Source organism: Pleurodeles waltl, chromosome 5, assembly GCF_031143425.1.
Source record: "Pleurodeles waltl isolate 20211129_DDA chromosome 5, aPleWal1.hap1.20221129, whole genome shotgun sequence".
Classification (NCBI taxonomy): Eukaryota; Metazoa; Chordata; class Amphibia; order Caudata; family Salamandridae; genus Pleurodeles; species Pleurodeles waltl.
In genome coordinates this window covers 473,011,914-473,036,538 of record NC_090444.1, presented here as the reverse complement: position 1 = coordinate 473,036,538, position 24,625 = coordinate 473,011,914, and the positions used below count along the sequence as shown (strand labels likewise).

The window sequence follows — 24,625 nt, the reverse complement described above, 5'->3', positions numbered from 1 at the left end:
AACTGAATCCAAAAGCCAACTCTACGTGCTCCAGATTTGGTTTTTCCCAGCACCTTGGGTTTGTTGAGGTAGTACCACATTCCTCTTACCAAATTTAGTGTCACAAGATCTCACTGGCCTAAGAAGAATAGGGTAGAAAAAAAATTGTTTACGCTACATTATGAACAAATGACGATAGAGAGTCCTGAGAGAAGGATATTGTTCTGTAGTATAGGGCCGGGCTCAGACAACCCTGAGCCTGGATTTCTCTCACCTTTGTGGATGATGTAACAGGCCCTAAGATTGTATTACCCCAGGTCAAGTACTAAAGCTCAGATTTATGCACATATTAAAGTGGAAGATGGCATCAGTAAGAGCATCTTCTATCTGAAGGCATGGTGAGATCTTGTTGGAGGCTCATCTTTTTTCATAATGGTTATGCTGTCTGAATTCAGGCTCAAAGGACTACATTGCAGTTTTTCAGAAACCAGATTTTCAAGTTCAGTGATGGGTCGCTGTGTTGGAAATCTGCCGGACTTGCTACTCAAGGGGACCTGGTCAGAGATCAGTCTTGTGTTTGAAGGTGTTTGAGTTCCATTACTGGCACAAGAATGAGGCTGAAACCCTGGATCTGCACCCACTAATATCTACAATACTCCTGCCTCTAATGCCATCTACACCTTCTCTTTCAGTTCCTGCTACTTGCTTTGTTACCTACACCCACTGGCACCTGTACTGCACATGCTCCCGCTACTGCATGCAGTGCAACTCCTGCCACTGAGATCTTTAATGGCCCCTTACCACCTCCACATTGACCTATGCACAGGAACCCACCAAGACCACCACATTGTTACAGTGTCGTCTAAGGAATTTCGGGGCCCTGGATGAGACACATTTTTGGGGGGCAATTATGCGGAACAACTTTGAATTTTCTTTCCCAGTTTCTGCCAATTCAAGCCTGCATTATGGCAAACAAAGTTTCTGAAACGGGGTCAGTCAAAACACAAAGGCCTTGCTGTGTAAAGATGAAAATATTTACTGCATGTATTGCCGAAATGTTAAAACCAATAAAGTAAAACAACTATTCTTTGCATGAGGCCCCAAAAATTCTTAAGATGCCCCTGTGCAAATAGAGGCACGGTGAGAGGTAAGTTTAGGCAGAGAGGAAGAGAAAAGTTTAGATATAGAATAGAGAGAGATCAAACAGAGAACGTTGACTTTTCCGGGAGGGCCTTTGAAAGGTAGGGTCTTGGACAATTGCCTACTTTGCCAATGCCTTAAAACCTCTCTGCATTGTTAGAGAAACACTCTGACAGAGCAAGATGGACAGGGGTGGCTTCTCCGCTATGGCGTCCCTCCCCCCCACACACACACTCTGTTTATTATGTTTTTACTATAAAAGGGGCTGGGCCACAGGAGTGACAGTGACAGAGGGGGCGTGCACAGCGCTCCCCCTCAGTGTGCATGTATGTTTGACCGGCCTTCTCAGGCCGGCCAAACATACATGCACACTAGGCTCTCTCCAACCCGGCACTGTGTTACTGGGATGGAGAGAGCAGGCAGAGGCTCCCACTCTGCTTCACAGCGCCAGCAGCATGAAAGCAGCGGTAGGATTGGATGTAGGGCAGACTGGGAGCCTGTGCCTGCAATGCAAGATGGAGCTGTGCGGCACTGCGTGGAAAAAAGCTACTTTTTTTTTTTTTTTTAATTGTTAAATATTTGTTTGGATCTCGTCTATTCCCCCACCCCATTCCTGCGAGCCACGCCTGAAGTTGGAACTCGGGAAGTCGGGCAGGAAGACACAAGAACATGAACACAAGCTTTCAGAGGCGTGGACACCTAGTTAGGGAGATAGTGGGACCAGTGCTTAATGTGCAAATAAGAACGTGCCGGTGCCCACAGCTCTCCTCTGAAACAGGGCTTCTGCAGTTAAATACTAACTGAGGCAGCGTAGCCCTGAAGCCATTTCGGGCCCCTTTAATCCATTTACAGCCACTTTCAGTCCCTTCAGCTCACTCCTGCAGGTTTCTGCTTTCTCCCATTGTGACGCTTTTTCGTTTTTTCTCTGCTCGCAGTAAATGCTTGAGGCAGAAAAATAAGTGTCGGCCCTCAAAAATGTGTCAGCGCCCCGCACCGGAAACCACTGGCTCAAATTAAGCCTTCAGTGGGATTGCGAGACATGGGCACTGAAGAAGGGAGCCATCGGCACTTAGACGGAGGCACATTAGGACAGGGCTAGAAAAACTGGGACCGGATGATATGGACATTAGCAAAAGAGAACGACAGAAAACGTCACAGACTCCTAGTCAAGACGACCCGGTCTTGAGCTCTTTAGATGGAAGATAGTGATTACTCAAAATGCCAGGGATCGTTCCTAACATATCAGTAGAAAAGAAACTCTGTTTTAGCTCCTCAGCAAAAAAAAATTGAAATTTAATTCCCAAATGTCTTCAAAATACGCCCATTACTGCGTACATGGTGTATTTTTGCTGGAATGTCAGTGGGAGGCGCCATTTCCTTGGAGCGCTGTATGGTGGTAGATATTTGGCTGGTATTCATGCTTTCAGTGAAATTACAGAGATGCAAGTAAACGTATGTCCTTTCCATAAATGGATATTCAATTAACAATTATTGCAGGACTGACGCCGGTGCTTTCAAAAACTGCAGACGGTAATGTTTGAGGCTTTTATTCACTTAAAAGTTATGCTGCTTTGGACAAAGGCGTCGGTGCCAAAAGCACAATAGTTTTAAGTGTTTATATATACTAGTTTATTTCAGATGTACTGTGCAGCATGCTGCTAGAAACAATTATGGAAACAAACACTCAAGTGAGGAATACTTTTCAAAGTAAGAAATCGGAAGTCGTTAACATTTTCCAGCTTTTATTATGTTGTTGTGCGAAAAGAGCAAATATGTACGTTTTTTTTATTTTTCAAGAGCCAAATGACTTTGTTTTCTTTGTTGCAAGGCAGAGTGCTATGATGATGACTTGACAGGCTTCAGGTAGAGTGTGAATGATCAGGTGTCCATTGATGAGCGGTTCATTTATCTACAAATTACAGCACATGTGCTCAATTATGTAAATAACGTTGGTTTATAAGGCATTTAATTACACGCGTTTCCAGTTCCAAGCGCTGTAGTGGCACGATTTACTATAATTTAATTTGTTGGTGCTCAGTGTTCCGTCTTCTTAAAAAAAAAAAAAAATATATATATATATATATATATATATCTGTCGGGCTTGCTTGATTCAACCTGGTGGTCTGCAGGTCACTTACATTTAACACACTAAGCCATCTTTCCATCTAATTCATTTACTTGTCTAATTTAATGTACCTGTTTACATGCGGTTGTCCCTATACATTCTAGGATTGAAAATAGAATAGTACATATGCATTATTGCTTATGTTATAGTATGTTGGTCTTGTGAGGCCCTTCTTTCAGTAAGGCGTGGCTTTTTGGTGCTGACTTTCCCAAGGGGATATCATTTACCAGAGTTTTCGGATGGTGGGCGTTTCAGCAGATCTCTAGGGGTCTTATCCTTTTCAAAAGTGCAGATCTCCCATTCTCCTTGGTTCTAAAGATAGACTATTCCACTGATGCATGCCCGTAATTCAGAGGGGAGACATTAATTATTTTTTCTGAAGATTCTTTAACAGTGGACGGATTCTAAGGCTCTGGGCGATTCAAAACGATTGAATTTCTCAGACTGGAAAGTTGAACCTCTTTCATAGGAGGATTGGTGGACATTGCAGAGCGGTTTAAATGTAATGTGCCTGGCCATTGGAAGTCAGTGCAGGCATCTCGTGCTGGGTTGACAAGACACAGTTTGTAGAGAAAAAGGTGTGTTCTATAATCTGTGCAAATTAAATTTCAATTTTCTCATGGCCTGTATCATATATGTCAACTTCCGTAGGTTGGAGAGGAGGATTTCGTGACTGATCGACTAAAAGGTTGTGGGAGATCTAAAATCTGCACAGACATCATCCACCTCCTGCCTTAAATCATTCTGGATTACTGTCCCAACTGATCCTTTGCAGTGAGAGGGGAAAAGCTTGTTGTCAGTGGAGGTAGCATGTCATGTAATATGATTAGCTGAAATACTAGTTCTGTTTAGGAATGTAGTCTTCATTAACTATTTTAGACCCTTGGTGGTAAGATTAATATGGGAGATCAGTATTGGTAAGGATTCTGAAGCTCAAAGCCTTTCAGGCTAGTACCCATTCTGCTGCCAGGTAGGAACAAAGAAGCACATTCATTTCTCATGTGTCACATTTTGTTTACTGTCTTCTCTGGAAGCAATAATTCTTTACAAGATTGACGATTATCTTACCATCTCTTATAAAGCATCCACCTACCTTGGCATTAAACTGTCTTGGAGGGTTCCTGGTCTTTTTTCAGTTAACCGCAATCTTACATTTGTACCAAGATTTTTGCTCTAGAAAAGTTTACATAGACTTTTTCAACCTGTGTTCTGTATCCTGCTGGGCCTGTGTTGATCTAAGTGCTTTGAGTTCTGGGACTTGGCTGCTTAATTCTCCCATGCTTATCATAGGGCCATCATATTTTACCCTTTCCTCCTCTCTCAACTCTCATAACTGTTCTTTGCCTGTCAGTGTTTTCTTGCTTTGGGCTGTGATCTTGAATGTGACGGTTTTCTCATATAGATCCTTATAATGTGTGCTTAGGTATGCATAAGCAGCGTAACTAACAAAAGCTATTTCAAACTGGGTAAGGTTAGCAACACAAAAAACGGATACTGTTGCTGCCTGCCATCTATTTTTGTGTCTGTGCTGTTGGGAAATTGTCGTTGTGAGTAGGGCTGTTGGTGAATTTCAGTGGTTTGTCCATTTTTGAAACAAAACCATAACTCAGATTGTAACTTTTTTGTGCTGAATTTTATGTTTTGTTGTATGATATGCGTAATGTTTAGCCTTTGCTGCATATTGCCTTAGGCTATGCACCTCTGGCGTTGTGTGCCAGTCCTGTCCCGCCCTCAGTTTGCTGTGGGGGCCCATCTTCTGCAGTGTACAGCCCAAGGTGGGTTTGGGTGTGCAACCCTTGCAGCTCAAGGCCTTTGGCTGTGCACATCTGGAAATCAGGGCCTGGACTGTAGCCAGGGGCTCCCACCCACTCCACTGTGGCCCCTTTCCCATGCTGCATACCTCAACCTTGAGCAGCAATTGTTTGCCCTGTGCCCATCAGTTCTCGTCCCTATTCTCTAACTGTGCCTTACATGCTGTTTTCCTTTTTTTCCTCTTCCTTTGTGAAAACTTTCGATTAACAGTTTTTAACAAAATGACAGTCAAATCCACTATCTAAAATGACTGTTCACGCAATCTCCTTATGATTTGCCTACCACAATATTTTTTTTAGCTTTTTTTTTTTTTCCAAAACACTGTTTTTCCACATCTCTCAGTTCCTCCCGACACACCTATGTGGTATGGCACCTGTGATGGTGGTTCTGCTATGTACATCTTTGTTCGGAGAGCAACATTTGTGAGTATTGCTGATCTGCAAGTTTCAAGATGACCAAAAATAATGTTTGAGAGCTCTTCTCCAGTTAATCACAGTTGTCAAAAAATTAACATTTTTATCGACAGGAGTCGCAAGTTTAGGCTCACAAGTTAAGATGGCAGAAATCTACAAAAGGCTCCTTTGGTACTTTTTAAAATGCTAATATCTCAAAAACTATTGGGCGAATTTACATCAAGCAAAGTTTTACCTTCATGCCATTTTGATGTGTATTTGTTCAGCTATTTTAGCTGTATGCATGAGCAAAATTTCCTATGGGGAGCTAAAATGTTGCAACACTTTTTGCCCCCCCCCCTAACCTTTAACTTGTCACTCTCTTCAGATCTTCATGAAAATTGGCATGCTAAGGTTTAGCTGGGTGAGCTAATTAAGTGCCAAATTTCGTGCTGGGTCAAAAGTTATTGCCAGATAAAAAAAGGCCTTCTCAAGGGAGGGTGTGTCTAAAGTATAACTTCAGGGTGGAGACCACCACTGTGTAATATGTATATATATATTTATATATATCTCCCAAGGAGATGGGTTACACCTGGAGTCAGAATGAAAGAAAAGTCCATGACAGAGATGGCTGGCGAATCCTAGTTTGACGACCTATACCCCAGGAGGGGTAGTAGGCATGAGTATGGGCATAAATATGTGATTGCTAACCTGATAAAGATCATTGTATATAGAAAATAGTTATGGCTTAATGCAGGTTCTATTTTGTTCAGCGATATTGGATTTATTTTTCTTATTGTACATTGTAGCTAATATTTCAGTGTAATGTCACCCTCTTTAAAATGTATTGTATGCAACTTTTTTTCCTAAACATAGTGATATATTTTTTTTTAATGAACAGTCCACACATCCGGGCATAGTTTCTGGATAGTTAACTATCTCGGGGCCCATGGAATGGGCTTTTTAGAGAGATCCAAACCACAGACATTCTGCTTTTGTTGCAGTTGGACGCTGTCCACGAGCTCTAAATCACTCAGCCCACAGTAATGTATGGATTCTGGCGCTCTGGGCAGAAATCTGAAAACTGTTTTGTAGAAACATCTTGAGGCCAGAGGCAGTGCAATGTCTGCATGTACAGTAATGACTCGCAGGCAGCAGAATCTGTTGCCTTTACAGTTGGGGATAGCTTTGTGAGAGCAGAGCCCTGTGTTTAATGCTCGCTTCTTAAACTCGTGGTTATTTAGTAGGTACCAAGTACGGGATCTGCATCTGTGCTGGTTTATATTTGTGAGCAGGCCTCTACTACCTGGGTTTAATTTAACACCGGCCGGACGCTTATATGGAGTGCCCCTGTTTGAAATGTTACTCTATTTATTTTATCCATCCTACAGCAGATGAACTAATGCCTCACTTGTGAGGTTAGAGCTGAGTGAGGGCCATGGGGGGAGGTGTAGTTGAAGAACATACCTAACTTCTTTATGTTAAGGCCTGTAGGCATCTGAGAAAACTTACCTATTGCATCGCACACCCAGCTGATGCGTTCTGACTGCAGAGCACGCACTGCGCATGCGCTGGTCGAGTGAATGTGGTGCAATGCTTGTGTGCCGGTGATGGACAGGAGGTGAGAAGGACCGTCAAGGACGACGAATTAAAATAAGGAAATAAGTGACAGGGAAGGAATCTGGGAAACTACCTTCAGTTCATCAGTTAACTCATCAGTGCAGGCATACGGCTTCAGCGCCGACATGCTGCCCAGAACTTATGCTGCACCTGTTTTGTGCGCCTGTATGTGAAGTGAATGTATTTAACCCAATATTTCTCCGAGTTGGGGCTTTATTTTCAAACAGCACACCTCAGAAAGAGGCAAACCTTGCTCACTGGTTCTGCGTTGTGCAGTCTGAGAATGGAGCAGTAGCTCGGAGAAGTATCGGGTTAAGTTACACACTCAACACACTGCAGGCACGTAAAACAGGGGCCGTCTCTACACCAGCAAAGCCTATCCTGATAGGGCTCTGGGTATCTGCCTTTATTTGTTCTCCAAATTCAGCACTATGTCGTTTTCAAGCCGTAGCAGGAACCGTCTTGATGTGCTTCGTACTACGACACATGAATATATAACTTGTTTTCCTAAGTACTGTAGATAACAGTTGTACCTGTTACCTATTTTATGGTATTTAATTTATCACCATATGAAGGACGGAAGAATGAGTCGAGGGTTCGAACTCAGTGCGTAGAATGCTTGTTGCTGACAAAAGTGACACAAAGACAACACTGGTCTAGGAAGCTGGCTCTGTGTATACTATACCAAAATGAGATGTAGTGTGCACAGAGTCTATGGGTTTCCTAAGAGGCTTAACAGAGGCTAGAGTAGTTAATACTAACGCTCTCTTTTGTGATAGTGTGGTCGAGCAGTTAAGCTTATCAGAGGGTAGTGCAAAGCATTTGTTGTACACACACAGGCAATAAAGGAAGCACAAACTCTATGACTAACTCCAGGCCAATTGTTTTTATATAGCAAAAATAAATGTTGTAACTTTTTTTTTCTAGAACTACAAGATTGTCAATTTGAGAAGTTAAATGGTTGTCTAGTAAATAGCAATAATCTGTTTTAAAATCTGACAGTGCAATTTTCAAACAGTCCTAGGGGGTAAGAAATGTTAGTACTGTTTCGAGGTAAGTACATGACTTACAGTTCCAGTCTCCGAGGGTTAGGATGTCCACAGGTTGTTGTTCAAGTTAACCCCAAACACCCACCACCAGGAACACCGGGCTGGCTGGGTGCAGAGGTCAAAGTTGCTGCTAGAATTAAAATGGGCTCCTCTGGAGACTGGGGGCACTCAGAATTGGATCTGCCAGCAGATAAGTACCTATGTCTTTGGAGGGCAGACCTGGGGTGTTTAGGTGAGCATGGGGGCAAAGGTTGGCAACAAACACACACCCTCAGCCACACAGGGGAAGCCGGGTGCAGGGTGCAAACTCAGCATCAGGCTCCCAATGCTTTTGAATAAGGGGACCCCAAGGGTTGTAATTAGGCTGGAGGCTGGATACAGCAAATTGGTTCTGAGAAACCACATGCTGGACAGAGAGAAGGGCTGCCTGCTGCACGTTGGTGCACCGGAGGTCGGGTTTCCCAAGACCAGGGGGCTGCGGGTGCAGGGTACCTTTTGGCGTCCGGTATCTTCATCTGGATCCTTCACAGGCGGGGGTCCTCGGGATTTAGTGTGCAGGCGTGATGTTAGTCAGGGGGGTCAACCCGGGGTGGACACGAGGTTGGAATAGCCTGGGGACCTGCTCTAGACCAGTGGGCCACATGGACGATGAGCGTGGGGTGTAGAGTGGGAAGGGCTTACAGATCTGGGGCAGTTCTGGAGTCCTTTTTGGACTTATTTTGTGGACAGAAACGCTGTCCTCTGGCGATCATGGCCCTCTGATGGGCAGGCAGTCCTCTTGGGGGTTTGAAGAGGTTGCTGGTCCTGCAGGATGCAGCGCCTTTTTGTAGCAATGGCTTCAGAAGCTGTAAACTGGCTGGTAGGCTGGGGCCAAATCAGTTGTTGACTGCAGTCTTCTCTGCTGGGGGTCAACTTAGCAGTCCTTCTTTCTTCTTGTTGTCTTCTTCAGATCGCCAGGAATCTGGTGAGCCAGGTTCTGGGGTGCCCCTAAATATTAGATTTAGGATGCGCAGGATACACGCGAGGGAGGCCTTTATCCCCCCCCCCCCCCCCCCCCACCCAGTACCAGCAGACGCGGCACAGGCCACGCCGTCCACCTCACCGGCAGTGCCAAGAAGCGCATAAAGGTACCGCTTCTCACCCTTGGCGTGAATCACGCAGGATACACGCAGGGGAGGCCTTGATATCACCCTCCCTTCCAATAACAGCAGAGTTTACTTGGGCACAATAACTACACATTGATGCCCCAATCTACTATGTGGTACGTCCGAACTAAAAAAGTTTCAATGGCTTGTATGATAATAAGGGGCCTAGTGAGGATACAGACGTGTTAAAGTAATATTATATAGGGAATTTTGTTCAAGATTAGTGCCCAAGGATGAGTAATAGGAATCACCCAAACACAAAAATTACATCTCCTCACAAAGATCATACATCAATACTAAAGTATATTTCAGGTGCAATGGGGGCCATAGATGAGCAGATTTCAAATGTAGAAGAAAGGTTGTTGTTACAAGGGAGATCTATAAAGGGCTCAACTTCGTATAATAGCCCCTCTAATCTAGACTCTGACTCCACTCACTGGACCAAGGTAATAGAGAGTAAAAATCAGGATGAGGCCCAAAACAGCTGTATTCAATACATTAGTGAGACTATACTAGACGCCGATGATATTCCTCCACCACCTAAACATGCACGAAAGCCTTGAGTACTCCAAAGGTGAAATGTTTCACCTTGTTACATCTTGTTACAAGCTGAATCTTGTAACAAAGGCAATATAAGAACTCAATCCATCCACCAGCCGTCAATAAAAACTGTCACAAAGAAACCTTCTCAGAAGACAAGTGAAATTATATAAAAAGTTTATGTAGATATCGTAGACACAATCAAAGCTCTAGAACTTACAGTTAAATCATCACTTGATACCCTTTTAAATCACCTAATCCAAGTTTAGAGTAACATAGCGATTATTCTTGACCTATTGCAGATTCAGTTGACATAATCCCCACAACTATTCAATCTAACGGTATAACCCTCTCAAACCCACGCCCAGCAATTGAGTTGAAACCTCCACCAATTACAGCTCTAGCTAAGCAGTCTCCCATAGAGACATGCACATACATTGAACGTACACGCAGCGCAAATCAGACTATGTCAGCGCACATAGGTGTAATTGACCCTGGGAGGGAAAATGTGCCTCATTCACCCCCTGATACACCACTACTTCCAAGAGATATTTTACACCTACCTCCTGTAGTGACTCCCTATGTAGTAGTTCTGGCTAACGCACCTACTATACCCGCCGATAACTGGGAATCATGGATGGCATTAAGAAATAAACCCTTAACTTGGATAGGATCTCAAATGGAACCTGGCATGGTTGGCACCCTATTTGAAGATATAAAGATGGTGAGGAGAGTTAAATGGATAGGCAGGAGTCGGAAAACAATAATGGGAGCCTGCTTGGTACTCTTTTAAATCACCAAGACTGGTAGAAAGAATCTTACAAAGATTAAGTGCACGACAAGTATCTATCCGTGAAATTTCACTGTTACCATTAGGTTATTTCTACCAAGGCAACAAGGGTCAGGATCAATCCAGAAAATGATGTCCATCATTAGGAGAGATAATCGAGCGTAATAATGCCGTACCCACTAGCAATAGATTTCAAGCCCTCTCGCACCTGGAAGAATTGGACTGACTGAGTGGTGATCTGGGTGCAAGGTCTTACCTCAACTTGGTCATCGGACGATTCCAGCTCTATTGTATGCCGACGACGCCATTCTCATGGCACAAACTCCATTAGCTTTGCAGCGTCTTATGGCAACCTTTAACTATATGGCAGAACTAGGCCTTGGAGTTAACCGCTCTAAAACGTATGTAATGAAATGTGGCACTAAGACTGCCAGGATCTGCCCCATTACAATAAATGGAGAGAAAATAAATGCTACAGCAACATTCTTGTACCTGGGAATTTTGTTTGATAACAAAGGCGCCTGGTCCCAATGTATTAATACCAGCAAATTACAGTTTAATAAAACTAACATGGCCATAAAAAATGTCTCTAAGCGAGTAGGCAGGATAACTCCAAAAGACATGTCGCCAATTTATAGTGCTAAATGCATTCTTACTGCTACGTATGGGGCAGGATTATGGGAACATACAAAGTGTAATGCGCTGCCCTAAGATTATTTTCAAAAGTACAATACATACAGTATTATTTTGTAAATTGTATACTAGACAGAGGAAAAAATTTGTAATATTGCTTTTAAGATCTTTGCAAATACGCCAATGTCGCCCAGCTTATCTGTGTTTACAAACTCTTCCAACAATCGAAATTTGTAATGGCATTGCAGTTTATTTAGATAACTGTGCACGTGCTATAATTACAAATTTTATCTGATAGACTTCTAATTGCAGATTCCTTACCATAGAATTTCCCCCCAGGCGTCAGACTGGATCTGGAGATGTTTCTTCGAGCAATACCCTTGTGCGTCGGCATGTGGCGTCGGTCGACTCCGCGGGTGTCGTTGGCATCGTGGTTGCCGTGATGACGTCGACTCGACCAAAGGAGGGAAGTCCGGGGTGACACCGAGCAGCTGCGAGAGTCACAAGAAGTGGAGGCAGCCCCCACAGGCGACCCACGGGCAGCAGGCATAGGAGTCGCAGTGAGGCCCACTCAGCACCCCAGAAGAAGTGTCCCGTATCGATGTAGCAGTAGGCAGGAGACTGTGCATTGTAGGAGGAAGCGCTGGGGGTCGCAGCTTCACAGAACCTCAAGCTCCTTTGGAGGAGGAGCAAACAAGCCTTAGTAGCTGCAAGAATCGCAGTGCACAGGGGTACTGTCCTGCGAGGCAAGGGCTTACCATCTCCCAAGTTGGACAGCTGGTAGAGCCTACCAATGGGACCGCTCCAGACCACCACCTGTGATGCAGGATCCATAAAGCTGCGGAAGAGAAAAGATCCATGCAGCTGACTTTGTTGCAGTTGGTGCTTGCGGATAGAGGGGAATTACTCCTTCACTCCAAGGGACATTCATTCTTACTTTTTGTGCAGGCTCAAGACTCGTCGTCCTTAGAGGATGCACATCCATGGAAATGTTGCAGTTGTTGGAAGGAGCTAGAGAAGTAATGTTGAAGAGCGGAGTAGTTGCAGATTGTTGGATCCTGAAGGGTCCAGTTGCAGCCCCAGTGGCCAGAAGATTAAGTAAACGATGCAGAGTAGTCCTGCTGGAATCCTGCACGTCAAATCTGAGGACCTACCCTAGAGGGAGACCCTAAATAGTCCAGGAAGGGTGACCACCTTTCAGGAGGGGGGTGTGACATCACCTACCTGGCCTCTCAGATGCTCCCGGGGGCCTCTGCCCACCTTGGATTCAAGATGGCAGAATTAAGAGGCCACCTGGAGGAGCTCTGGCCACCACCCCTGGGGTGGTGATAGACAGGGAAGTGGTCACTCCCCTTTCCATTGTCCAGTTTTGCACCAGAGCTGGGACCGGGTGTCCCTGGACTGGTGCACACTGCTTTATGCAAGGACACCAAATGTGCCCTTCAAAGCATACCAATGGTGTGGGGAGGCTACTCCTCCCAAGCCATGTAACTCCTATTTCAAAAGGGAGAGGGTGTTATCTCCCTCTACAGGAAAGCCTTTGTTCTGCCTTCCTCTGCCTGAACTGGTCAAGCAGCAGGACGGCAGAAACCTATTTGAGGGGTGGCTGCAGCGCGGGCTGCCCCGAAAACCCCCAAAGTCTAGTAGGAGCAATACTGGGGGTCCACTAAGGAGCCTCCAAAATGCATAGAATCATACAACCAATACTGGCAACAGTATTAGTGAATGATTCTGACCTATTTGATACCAAACATGCCCAGGTTTGGAGTTACCATTATGCAGCTGGACACATGACCTCTGTCCAGCACACATGTAAAATGGCTTCCCCACCTGTAGGAAGTCCAGTGTAATGGTGCTGGAGACTGTAGGGTCACCTCTGCTCATGCATGGGTGCCCTCACACAGTGGTACCTGCACCCTGCCCTCTTGGCTTGGAGGGCCTACCATAGGATGACGTACAGTGACCTGGTGCAGTGACATGTAGTGAAAGGGTGTGTAGGAAGTTGGCTCTGTGTATATTATTTCAAAGTGAGAAATAGTGTGCACAGAGCCCAAGGGTTCCCCTTAGAGGTAAGATAGTGGCAAAATTAGATAATTCTAATGCTCTATTTTGTGGTAGTGTGGTTGAGCAGTAGGCTTATCTGAGGGTAGTGTTAAGCATTTGTTGTACATACACAGGCAATAAATGAGGAAAACACACACAAAGGCTTATTCCAGGCCAATAGGTTTTTATATAGAAAAATATATTTTTATTAGTTTAAGAACTACAGGTTCAAAATTTGAAGTGAGCACATAAAATGCAAGGTACTCCACACAGGTAAGTTAGGAACTTTGAATTAAAGCAATATCATATATAGAGTTTGTAAAAATGGCAATTAGCTATTTTAAAAGTAGACAGTACAAAAATCAACAGTTCCTGGGGGAGGTAAGTATTGGTTACTTTATGAGGTAACTAAGACACTTACAAGTCTCAGTTCCTGGGCATAGGCAGCCCACCGTTGGGGGTTCAGGGCAACCCCAAAGTTACCACACCAGCAGCTCAGGGTCGGTCAGGTACAGAGGTCAAAGAGGTGCCCAAAACACATAGGAGCCTATAGAGAACAGGGGTGCACCGGTTCCAGACTGCCAGCAGGTAAGTACCTGTGTCCTCAGGGGGCAGACGAGGGGGGCTTTGTAGAGCACTGGGGGGGGACACAGGTAGGCACAAAACACACCCTCAGCGGCACAGGGGCGGCCGGGTGCAGTGTGCAATGCAGGCATCGGGTTTTAGATAGGAAACAATGGAGGGACTCTGGGGTCACTCTAGCGGTGCAGGCAGGCACGGGGGGGCTTCTTGGGCCAGCAACCATCTGGGCTAGGCAGAGGGTCGCCTGGGGATCACTCCTGCACTGAAGTTCAGTTCCTTCAGGTCCTGGGGGCTGCGAGTGCAGTGCTTGGTCCAGGCGTCGGGTCCCTTGTTACAGGCAGTCGCGGTCAGGGGGAGCCTCTGGATTCTCTCTGCATGCGTCGCTGTGGGGATCCAGGGGGGTCGTCTCAGGCTACACACTGGATCACAGACGCCGGGGAGTCCTCCCTGTGGTGGTTGTTCTCTGGATCTTGAGCCGGGAGCTTCAGGTGCAGAGTGTGAAGTCTAACGCTTCCGGCGGGAAGAGCGAGTTCTTTGAAAGTTTCTTCTTTGTTGCAAAGATGTAGCTGTTGTTGAGCAGAGCTGCTGCTCACAGGAGTTTCTTGGTCCTGGGGGTCAGGGCAGTCCTCTGAGGCTTCAGAGGTCGCTGGTCCCTGTTGGATGCGTCGCTGGTTGCAGGTTTTCCACTCTGGAGACAGGCCTGTAGGGTTGGGGCCAAAGCAGTTGTCGTCATCCGTCGTCTCTGCAGGCTTGTAGATCAGCAGTCCTTCTTTGTAGTTCAGGTTGCAGGAATCTGATTTCCTGGGTTCTGGGGTGCCCCTAAATAGTAAATTTAGAGGTGTGTTTAGGTCTGGGAGGGCAGTAGCCAATGGCTACTGTCCTAGAGGGTGGCTACACCCTATTTGTGCCTCCTCCCTGTGGGGAGGGGGGCACATTCATAATCCTATTGGGGGATCTCTAAAGGCACGGGTCACCTCAGCTCAGGACACCTTAGGGCAGAGGTCTCCAAACTTTTTAATGCTGCGCCCCCCCAGTTGAAAAATAAAAATCATTGGGCCCCCCTCAGAATTTTTCACAATTATTCTATAAATATGGCAATGTTTAAATATGTCTAAACCTATTTAAACATTGCAGTTAAGTACTGTTACCTTTTTAAAACTGCAATAACATGCTTCTGCTCAAAACAAAAGCCTGTTATCTGTATAATATTTATTTTGGCCAGAGTCTGGGGCCCCCCTGGGATCACTTCAGGCCCCCCTAGGGGGGCCAGCCCCCCAGTTTGAAGACCTCTGCCTTAGGGGCTGTCCTAACTGGTGGGTGATTCCTCCTTGTTTTTCTCATTATCTCCTCCAGCCTTGCCGACAAAAGTGGGGGCAGTGGCCTGAGGGGCGGGCATCTCCACTAGCTGGGATGCCCTGGGGCTCTGTAACAAAAGGGGTGAGCCCTTGAGGCTCACCACCAGGTTTTACAGTTCCTGAAGGGGAAGGTGTGAAGCACCTCCACCCAGTACAGGCTTTGTTCCTGGCCACAGAGTGACAAAGGCACTCCCCCCCATGTGGCCAGCAACTCTTCTGGTTTGTGGCAGGCTGGCAGGAACTGGTCAGCCTAACACTAATAGAAATTGGTATTCAGGGGGCATCTCTGAGATGCCCTCTGGGTGCATGTTACAATAAATTGCACACTGGCATCAGTGTGCATTTATTGTGCTGAGAAGTTTGATACCAAGAAAGGTCAGGCTATGCAGAAGAGAAACATCTCTAGATGGGTTGTTCTCTCCATGAAAATGTGTGCTACGCAGTGGATAAAAAGCAACCCCCTGAGGGCTTGGACACTCACTCTACGGGACCAACAGCAGCAACCACTGCATTAGCACGCAGAGTTCCAGTCCTGAACATCTGCCAGGCAGCAATGTGTGCGTCCTTGCACACGTTTACCAAACACTAATGCCTGGACAGTCAGGTCCCAACGGATGGGTACTTTGCCAGTTCGGTCCTGCAGTACTTCCTAGTATGATCTTATTTTGCAGACCCTCCTCTAGGGATGGTATTGATTGGGTATCTATTCTAAGGTAAGGAATCTGCAGCTAGAATTCTGTATCTGATGAGCAAGTTACTTACCTTTGGTAACAAATTATCTGGTAGACTTATTCCAGTTGCCAATTCCTTACCAACTCACCTATTCTCCCCGCTCTGCAAACTGATTTCTAGGGACAGGGACTTCCCTTTCAGAGCTCTAATTCTGGTGCACCAAGGTAATTGTTCCTCATGGCTCTACGCTTCTGGTGTGGAAAGACGTGAAAAGACACTGGCGTCGGCAAGCTCGGGTGGCGCCTATATACGACCCACAACATCATATCTGGTGATTGCGATGCCAATGACTGAAGCAGAATGCAGGGGTACTGCTTGAAGAAGAATCTCTGGATCCAGACTGACCCGGGGGAAATTCTAAGGTAAATATTCTGCAACTAGAATATGTCTCTACCAGATATCTCGTTACCAAAGGTAAGTAACTTGTTCAATTAGACCATAGCCTTTTTGGCCGCCCCATCCATGCACAAGGTCATTTTCTGCAGTAGAAGGTAGCAAGAGGGAGTTAATTTACAACTACTAGCCACTGCTGTGGGAATTCTTCCTTGCATACTTAGAGGCGCTTCTTTGCATAATTATAGGAATTTTGGGTATCGTGAGAACAGCCTGGTTCTAAAGGAGCCTGCTTTAAATAATTCATATTGTCATCGTCTTCACTTGTCAGTATCATGTAGGTTTACTGTCTTTAAGACGTTGATCTATTTGTCGAATTCCCCTAAATTCTTAGATATTCTTCCTGTGCTCTGTGCCTAGTAGCACTATAACAGTTTACTGTTACAGAGTATGTCCAAGAAAGTAGGAGGCCTGGCATAGGTTGGTTTCTCGAATAATTAATTTGTTTTATATTGTTTTAACTTTAAAGATAACTACGCTATCAAAAATATAGATAAAAGGTGAAAAAGTTCACCTAAAACTAAAATAAAACAGTTCACCAAATAATTGAAGCGATCTGTTTAGTAAAGAAAAGAAAGCGACGCCAATCTGTAAATGCTTTGTATTTTGTGAAGTAAGAAATAGCCCTATCAAGTTTGTAAGCATTTAAATATGAGTTGCAGTTTTGGGGGACTACGAGGGAAAACTGCACTTCGAAATAAAATATTTTATGTGTAATTATTTATTTTTTTCGACGCTGATCGAACTGGCTGACCGTGTCTGTCTTTCTTTTCCAGACTCCTGAAGTTCATGCTGCTGCTTCTGCACTTCCTGTTGAGGGATATCTGTGTGAATTTGAAGTATGCGTGCTATGCGTCCCAGGAGGATGGCGGGAGACACCAAAGAGTGCCAATTACCACACCAGCCTTTATCCAAGGAATTATTTTTCTCTCTATTTTTCTAACGCACAATACTTCAAAAGCAAAGCAAGCCTGGTGACCGAGGCCTCCTGTCTGACTGGGATTATTTTCTACTACATTTTTCATTACTTTGTTAGTAGTTTTGAGGTTAACAGCAGCCCTGAAAAAAGGACTAGAATGTTTAAACCAGGTTCGCGGCCTGGGGTATATTACTGCTTTTTAAGTGCAAGAAGAAGATTCACATTTTTTCGGCTAACATCTTGAAAGACTGGTTGTAGTCGCTTTGAACTCCTGCAGTCTCTAGAGAAGGTTGGTGCTAAACTGGAAATTGTAGTTGTCTTTCTGAGATATCAGCTAGCCATGCTCTGCAAGAAGCTGGAGAATGGTTAAAAGCATACATTTTCACTGGTGGATTAAAAACAGTGTTTTTGTGATGTGATTACTGTTTTATATAACTGGTAAAACCTTGTTTTCAATGCCGGGAATGTTTACATGTGTACGAATAACAGGCATGTAGTCTGCAATTAATTATACTTGAAGCTCTCTTAAAAAGTGCAGACATTCACTGCCATATGTGCTGGTATTTCAGTAGGTATTCTGCATGTAGCAGAAGAGAAGCCTGGTCTGTTGCATGTTTTTTTTGGGAGTAAAACTATCAATTTGATTCCTTCGATTTGTTGCTGGAAGTCTGTTAACATAAGCCTGCTCTAATAGTCTTGATTTTGTTTACTGCTGCAAGATGAAACCCCCAATAAAAAATCATTAATGCTGAAAAGTCCTCCGGCGGACTCTGTTATTTTGAAGGTTTTTTTTTTCTTTTTTTTCTTTGTGTAGATATTATGTCGTCTTGGGTCAAGATTAATTGGCATGGAACAAAAGGAGTATAACATGTTGAGGCTTAACAGCGATCCAAGAAGTAGGATTGCTATAGTTATTCGTGGGCCTATGATTATTATAATACTAGGTGGCAGACAAATAAAGGTTACCAATATCCCTTTCGATCCACCAGCAGTTCAGTGCAAAACCTCCCTGGATATCATGGTTTTCATATGTAGTTGATGGAATAGTTATTGAGTGTTGGAGCTGATCTTGTTTCTTTTGATAGTCTTGGACAAATTATCTTTTACACTGCATTTGATAGTTCAACACCAGGGGAGGGCGAAAAATTCTGCTCTGCCGACAATTTGCAGAGTTTTGGCTTCTCCAAGTTACATTACGTACCGTGGAGTTCCAGCCAAATTCCACACTCCACTGCTTGGCAGTTTTTTTTTCTCGCATGCGGCTCGCCAATGGTAAATTGACTAGCAAGAATTGGTGTCCTAGCTCGGTTTTCGTGCACTTGGAGGGCACCCGACGAGTTTTTCCCAACGCGGGGGGTGGCGACGGTTCATGTTGCAAAAGCTGCCACTCCAGTAGACAATCTATTTCAGCAGCAAAAAAACCAATTTGGGCAGCAGCACCCTCTGGCGCATTGTGTGGTGCGATTCACGCTGATTTCTCAGTGCCGAACAAGCTCCAGGCGCTCAAAATCAGCGCAAGCTATGCAAAGTACTGATTTCCATCTGCTGATGGAACTCTGCGGAATCTTGCAGAGGTTTCATGTAACTCCACAAAGTTCTCGCAGTGAAACTCCATGAGTTCCGCCCACCCTTAATTGACACCCAGGGACTTATTCACAAAGGTAAACTTAGGCTTTTGTTTAAGTTTACTATTTTTTTGGTATTAACAAATTTAGAGTTTAATTTTCCTAACAGTAATTTAATAACTGATAGAGACATCTAGCTGCAGGTTCCTTACCTTAGAATTAGAATTCTCTCCAGGTGCCAAACTGGATCCAGATAACTTTTTCAGCAGTACCTCTGCGTGTCTGTAGAGGGCATTGTGCAACTCCGTATCAATGTCATCCTCCGGATATGACGTTGACAGAGTCCATGTTCCCTCCCCCGACGCGCTGACTTCAGCTTTTTTTCCGCGCAGCAATGTGGATCAAGAGAAGTGGTTATCTCTAGCCATTTTTGGCCTTCCCTTTTGGCAGTTCTCGTCATTGGAACAGTGTTTATGCCTTCTGGCTTTAAGCCTTGTGGGTCCTGTGCTCGACAAATGTCAGTTGCGGATACCCACTCTGTTTGTATGTGGTGCTTAGACACCCACCACAATACCGACAACTACAATGCCTGTCAACAGTTGAGTCCTAAGGCATTGTGGGAATGGCAGATGAACATCCTGGCGGCGCGGGTGTCGCAGCCGTCACAGGATTCTCGTAGTCCTTCTTCTAGGACTCATCCTAGCGACCGTTCCAGGAATCGCTCGCGTACGAATCCTTCGAAGTCTCCTGATCATGTGACATCTCAAGATAAGCGTTGCCCTAGTTCTGAGATGCGTCCTCCTCCAGCTTCACAACCTGCGCAGCTCCTCCCATTCCTCTAACGACGAGCCTGCACAGGAGTCGACCCCGTGCCTCCCACTTTATCCCGCCGCCAGGGCGACTCTGGCTCAAATGCAGGACTACTACTCATACTTGCATGCTGGTTTTGGGCCTACCCCTCCCTCTGGAGTGCCTTCCGGCCCTAAGGAGGTGGTGGGTGCCCTGATGGGGCCCTCACCGGTGGCTTCGTCTTTGGTGTCCGTTATGCCCCTCGACTCCAACTCCGTAGTCGGATCTGCGCTGATGCACAGTCTTCCACGGCTTCCATCTTCTGCACCTGTCTCCTCTCTTAAGACTCTGATCTTGGCGTCCATTTCTAACTTACTGACGTTGGCGGTGGGGGCACCTGCGGCTTTGCTCAACACCCCGATTAGTGTTTCCCAGAGTCAGACGATGCCCCTCCCGATGTCGAGGTGTCTCCATCCCGACGTCGATCGACTCGGGATGTCCACGACTTCCATCCTCCTATAATCCCTTAGGCTGGCTCCAGAGGCTGGTTCTGCTTTTGCAGACATGTTAAAACGTGTGTCTGAAGTGTTAGATTTACAATTTCCTACTGTGCAATTATCCACAGACCCTTTGCTTGATGTCTTACATCCTGACCAGTCTTCTGTGGAGCCAGTCCTTCCTTATTGTGAGGCTCTTTATGATATCCTTTTGGGAGTTTGGACACAGCCAATAGCTGGCCCCCCTTTGGCGCGATCTATCTTGCATAGACACAGGCCAGCCCTGGAGGATCCATCATGCCGTCAACGGCATCCAACTACTCCAACAAGTTTTTGTGGTTCAGACTGTTTTGGCTGCACACAGTTTTACGCAGGTTCCTCCTGTCCTGCTAGAGCAAGAAGCCAGACAGCTGGATGCTTCTGGTAGAAAGATTTTCGCTTCATCTAGTTCTGCCTGGCATTCAACCATTATGTCCTGTGTCCTTGCTCGCTTGTCCCACATTTTGTGTGACACAGTGGGTCTCATTTTGCCTTTTCTGCTTGACGAGGCTAGACAAGCTCTAACACCTTTTGTACGGGATGGTCAACTGGCTGCCAAGCTTAGTGTTAGATGTGGTATGGATACCACAAATTCTGTTGGAAAGATTATGGCTTCTTTGGTAACTCTGCAACGAAGGGACTGGTTACGTTCTTCCAATTTCTCAGAAACAGTGCAAGCATCTTTACTTGATATGCCTTATGATGGCACCTCCCTTTTGGAGACTGTGTCTTAAGCCGCTTTAGAGATGCTCATGGTGGGACTCAGTTTTAAGTCCTCTTTATTTTCCAGAGTCGTCTTCTGGTTTGGTCCCTTTTACAGAGGCACTTGTATTGTTTTCCCTGTTGCACTTTTTTCCTACCTGCATTGCAGTGATGTGCTTTTTGATTGTAATGTGACACCCAGTGTTGTGTTCCTGCTCTTCGCAGGTGTTTTATTCTCATCATGTTCTAGCACTTAGGGTGGCACTCCTGCATTGCAAGTGTTCAGTTTATTAACCCCACTATGGTGGACAGGTTTCAGTATTATTTTCTGACCTAGTCTGGGTCCTATACCTCTTAGAGAGGGTTTTCTGTTGTATTCTGCTGATAGGCGGTTCTCCTCAGAGACTTTGTTTTCTACAAGGTTCTGCCTTGTGTCAGAGTCATTTCAGTCCCTGCTCTTCGAAGTAGGCTTTTGGCCGTTTTTTTTAGTCATCTATTCCCCACTGGGATCTTGCTCAGTGCCCCTTCTGCTGTTCCTTTTTCTGTTTTGTTTTTTACAAGTTTATTTTCCTTTGCTGTAGTAGGACTTGCTTTCTGCCTTTTTTTCCTGATCTGCTTCTGTTGAGGATGTTGGTACCTCTTCGTTTCCGGGTGTGGTGTGTCTGAAGACATTTCCCTACTTTTATATTTACATATGATTATGAACTTCTTTCTACTACAAAATGGCCAGGAGAAAGATTGTCTCCTGCCAATGGAGCGACATTTGGCTCTTCTTTCCACACTGTTAATATGCCTATTTCTTGTTTCCCCTGCTCTGCTCTTTTAGGCTTGGGGCATCATCAAGTTTTGTATGGGTTCCTGTTTTTACCCTTCCTGTCCCATTAGGGGGGTTTCTTTCCATTCCTCGGATTCTTCCCCCTTCTGTGTGCCTCAGTCATCTTTTTGACTGCTATATTCAGGTATTTTTTTATGTAGGATTCTAATCCTAGCAGTTGCTTCATCCTTTCTATGTCAGCTGCAGGACGGTACTCATATTTCCTCCTTCCGTTGGATATTTCCTCCTTCCTACCTCATATTGTTTTAATGTTTAGGACTGTTGTCCACGGATATGGCCATTCCTATTTGAGCTTGCAAACTTCTTCAGGGCCGGTGTTCAGACCCCTTTCTGAGGGTCAAGGTTAATATACCTTATATTTCAGAATATTTCATTATTTGGTCCACATATGGATCGCTTTCTTATATGCTGGCTGCCCCTCCAGGATTCTCCTACTTTTCCTTCTGTTCTTTCTTCAGCGATTGTTTTTTTCATCTGCTGGATTGCCTTTGCTATTGCCTTACCCTTCTGTGGTTGGGTTCTACCCAGACGGCATTTGTATGCCTTGTGTTGGTCTTTTTCATGCTCCACGAGGTTTCTGTTGATTTCTATCAGTTGGTGGTTTTACCAACCTCTTTTTACTTTTAGTCCGCTAGCAGTGATTTTCCTGTTTGGCTGGTTTTTCTTTCTTGAGGGGTGTACCTTCTCTCTCCCCTCTTTTTTTCTTCATTTTTTTTGTTTTTTACTCCTGTGCTGTTGCTTTGTATGTTCTCTCTCTCTCTCTCTCTCTCTCTCTCATATATACTGTATATTTATATATATATATATATATATATAATCATTTCTGCTTCATAGGTCTATGTCTCTAATTTTATATCTGTATTCACATGACCCTCTTCATATCTATAAATATATGAATGACCACATCTGTGTCTTTACATTTATCTCTGTGTGTATTGGTGTCTCAGCATGTATCTTCCAGACCTCATCTTTTAACCATTGTATGTCAGGCATATGGCACACCTTTCATGCCTTCTGTCGACTACCTCTAGGTGTCTCCCAGTTCTATTTCACCTCTCCTCAGCGTTTCCCCTTGGGTGTTCCTGGGAATGTGCATTCTGTATTTTGGGTTACTCTCACTTTCTGCATTGTTTCCTGCTTCTTGTGGGTTTTGTCTATGCATCATGGTGGGCGCAGCATATTTGCATCGCTTCTCTTTTTTCACATCCTCTAGGGTTACCTCTTGAACGGTGTACCATTCCTATTGTGTCTGTCACTGTTAGGAATGCTTTTTGCACCATACTCCTTCAGCTTAAATTTTGGAGCACTTCATGTTATTTCCCAGTTGTTGTTCTCTACCAAAAGATTCATTTTCAGTGCCATGCGTTCTGCTCCCCATGGCATTGTCCACTCTCTTCGGGTGAGATGAATTCTTCTCACTTTGTATTGCTCTTGTCTGGTCTACTACTCCTTTAGTTTGACCGGTTGTTTATCATGAGACTTGGGTAGGATGTGTTCGCAGACCCTCCTCCTAGTTTGATACTGCCTTGGTATCTAATTCTACGGTAAGGAATCTGCGGCTAGTTGCGTCTCAGGTGAACAAGTTACTTACCTTCGGTAACGCCTTATCTGGTAGAGACATAGACTAGTCGTGGATTCCTTACCTACCCACCCATTCTGCGAACTGTTCTATCTTACTTCAGTCTCGCCTTCTTGGCAATCTTTTGCCATGCTTTTCAATTCTGTAGTTGTAAATTAAAAATTACATCTACCTCTCTTGTCATAAACTGTTCCATTGCCAGTTTCTATAGTGGCTCTGTGTTGTGCGGATTCTAGTCACAGAAGAAACTGACGTCAGTGCGTTGGGGAGGTACTATATGGACTCCGTTGACATCATATCCGGAGGGTGATGTTGATGCAGAGGTGCTGCTGAAATTTTTTCCAGATACAGTGTGGCGCCTGGGGAGAACTCCAATTCTAAGGTAAGGAATTTGCGGCTAGTCTGTACCAGATAAGGCGTTACCGAAGGTAAGTAACTTTATTGTTATGACTGCAAAGACTCCACATTTGTAGTGGAGATTCTGCATGTACAAAGATAGGCCTGTCCTATTCTTTATGAGCAGTTTTCTCCGCCCTGACTTGATCTGCCAGCTAAAGTGTTCTTTGTTATTCACACTGCCAGATGCCCTTCCAGAAAGTCTATTTATGTAGGGCACTGAGACAGAGTATGGATCGTATGGTGTATGACCAGATAGGGTATGTCCCCAAGATTGTCAATTTCCAAGCTAAGTTGTTGGATGTATCTGATAGACATCTAGTTACAGATTCATTACCTTAGAATTCCCCCCTGGCGTCAGTGAAGATCTTGCTCGAGCAGTACCCCTGCATGTTGTTAGTTAGCATTGATCAGCTAAGTGTCCATCGGTGTCCGCGCTAGATATGACATGATATTGTAGATCCTATATCGGTGCCACGCCAGCTTGCTGACATCAATTCTTTTCTTTTCACTCCAGCTGGCGCTGATCCGAACAGAGCTACCCCTCTGTCATTTTTTGACTGGCCATTTTCAACTTTGTCTTTTTTGAGTTAACTCATGTGCGTTGATGGATGTCATCTAGGAAGACAAGGTTCAAGACCTCCCGATCCTGTCATGGGGCGATGTCCATGGTGGATCCGCACCGCGTGTTTCTTTGGTGTTTGGAGCACGACTATGACCCGAAGTTGTGTTCTAAGTACCGGGCCATCCATCCGACGGCTTAGATAGAGCGGTCCCTGAAGCTGATGGCAGCCTGAGACTCGACTTCACGCAAGTTGAGGTCCTGGTCGAGAGGAAGGTCCTTGAAGAGGTTGCAGAGTCCTCCATCGTCTCCCCACTCCAAGTGCTCGGGATGATCGGGTAAGTCGAGGCACAAGAAGAAGTCAAAGAAAGTGAAACATTCTTCGACTTCACCTTGGCCGATAAAAGAGCGG

At 45.0% G+C, this 24,625-nt stretch overlaps 1 protein-coding gene across 3 annotated transcripts in view; it reads left to right on the top strand.

Annotated features, from left to right (window-relative positions):
* Nucleotides 1–18,006, top strand: part of MTHFD1L (methylenetetrahydrofolate dehydrogenase (NADP+ dependent) 1 like) — a 1,484,080-nt gene extending 1,466,074 nt beyond the window's left edge. Inside the window, exon 28 of one of the 3 annotated variants that reach the window (XM_069234289.1) lies at nt 17,107–18,006. The gene's annotated coding sequence lies outside the window, so the exon portion shown is untranslated. The remainder of the gene's footprint in view (nt 1–17,106) is intronic. The other 2 variants (XM_069234288.1, XM_069234290.1) reach the window with 2 other exon arrangements.
* The last annotated feature ends 6,619 nt before the right edge of the window (nt 18,007–24,625 follow it).